The sequence below is a fragment of the Arachis hypogaea genome, chromosome 6, assembly GCF_003086295.3.
Source record: "Arachis hypogaea cultivar Tifrunner chromosome 6, arahy.Tifrunner.gnm2.J5K5, whole genome shotgun sequence".
Taxonomy (NCBI): domain Eukaryota; kingdom Viridiplantae; phylum Streptophyta; class Magnoliopsida; order Fabales; family Fabaceae; genus Arachis; species Arachis hypogaea.
The window spans coordinates 69,211,410-69,213,178 of record NC_092041.1 but is presented as its reverse complement, the minus strand read 5'-3'; the positions used below and the strand labels follow the sequence as shown (position 1 = coordinate 69,213,178).

The window sequence follows — 1,769 nt, the reverse complement described above, 5'->3', positions numbered from 1 at the left end:
TTATTTTCATGCTCATTTCCCCAAATCCCCATCTAAGATTCTGCACTTTAGTTTCTGCTATTTACTTTCCCACCATTTAATTTTCTGCAATTCTCAAACTAAATTTTGTTTAGCTCAACTAGCATACTCTTCCAACTAAAGTTGCTTGACCAATCAATCCCTGTGGGATTCGACCTCACTCTATTGTGAGTTTTTACTTGACGATAATTCGGTATACTTGCCGAAAGGAAATTTGTTGATAGGCATGTTTTCATGCATCAAGTTTATGGCGCCGTTGCCGGGGATTCATTTTGTATCAACAATGATTAAGTTGGAAGTTCACTAGATTGAGCATTTTTTCTTTTGTTTGTTTACTTTATCCAATTGTTTACCTTCAGTTTGTTTCGTTTCTTCCTCACCCTCTATACCCCCTCTGTTTTCTTTTTTTCTTTGTTATTATCTACAATTCTGCTCACTAACCCACTAACTGTTTGATAATTTGCATCACTCACACTAACAATCACTCTAACAAGAATAATCCCTTTATTTCATCTCTTGCTGTGTGCTTTGTTAGTTGTATGACAGGGAGAAGAGGGGGAGCTTCAACTTCCTTTGATTCAGAACCTGAAAGGACCCTCCAGAGACTAAGGAGGGAAGCAAGAGGGAAAGGAGTTGTTAATGCTGAGGAAGAGGAAGAGTACTTTGAAACCAACATGGAAGAGAACTTGGAAAACAATCATTAAGGAGAAGCTCACAACTATGCTAGAGAAGGCCCTGCAAATCATGCTGGGCAAGAAAGGAGAGTTCTAGGCTCCTACATTAATCCAAATCCAGGAAACTATAGAAGTAGCATCCAGAAGCCTACCATACATGCCAACAACTTTGAACTAAAACCCCAGCTCATCACTCTTGTTCAGAACAACTGCTTATTTGGAGGAAGTGCTCAATAAGACCCCAATCAATATCTAACCACCTTTTTGAGAATTTGTGACACTGTGAAGTCTAATGGAGTCCACTCGGATGTCTATAGGCTGCTTTTATTCCCTTTTTCACTCAGGGACAAGGCATCCAAGTGGCTTGAATCCTTCCCAAAGGAGAGCTTAACAAATTGGGAAGATGTGGTGAACAAATTTTTGGCAAGATTCTACCCTCTTTAAAGAATTAATAGGCTGAGAGATGAGGTGCAAAATTTCAGGCAACAAGATGGTGAGATTCTCTATGAGGCATAGGAAAGGTTCAAGGACTTAACAAGAAGATGCCCACCAGATATGTTCAATGAATGGGTTCAACTTCACATTTTCTATGAAGGTCTTTCCTATGAGTCAAAGAAGACTGTAGATCATTTATCAGGGGGCTCTCTAAACAAGAAGAAAACCATTGAAGAGGCCATATATGTCATTGAAATAGTAGCTGAGAATGACTACTTCTATGCCTCTGAAAGAAGTAACACTCGAGGAGTAATGGAGCTGAACCACATGGATGCATTGCTAGCTCAAAATAAGATGATCACCAAGCAGCTAGCAGATCTCACCAAGAAGGTGGAGGAAAACTAAGTTGCAGCAGTCCTCACTTCATCACTAGCTCAAGAATGAGTGAATATAGGAGAAGAAGGTGACTGGGAACAAGCCAACTATGTTGGAAACTCACCTAGACAAATCCATGACCCATACTCCAAAACTTACAACTCTGGATGGAGAAATCACTCCAACTTTGGTTGGGGAAATCAATAAGACCAAGGTCAAGACCAGAGACGCCACAACATCAATTCCAATAACAATGCAACTCACCAA

The 1,769-nt window shown here is 40.0% G+C and overlaps 1 non-coding gene across 1 annotated transcript; it reads right to left on the bottom strand.

The window, feature by feature from the left end:
* Window positions 1-1,145: 1,145 nt before the first annotated feature.
* On the bottom strand, window positions 1,146-1,252 carry LOC112699729 (small nucleolar RNA R71). The gene has a single exon (XR_003152670.1). It is a non-coding gene; the product is annotated as a small nucleolar RNA R71 (small nucleolar RNA).
* Window positions 1,253-1,769: the final 517 nt, after the last annotated feature.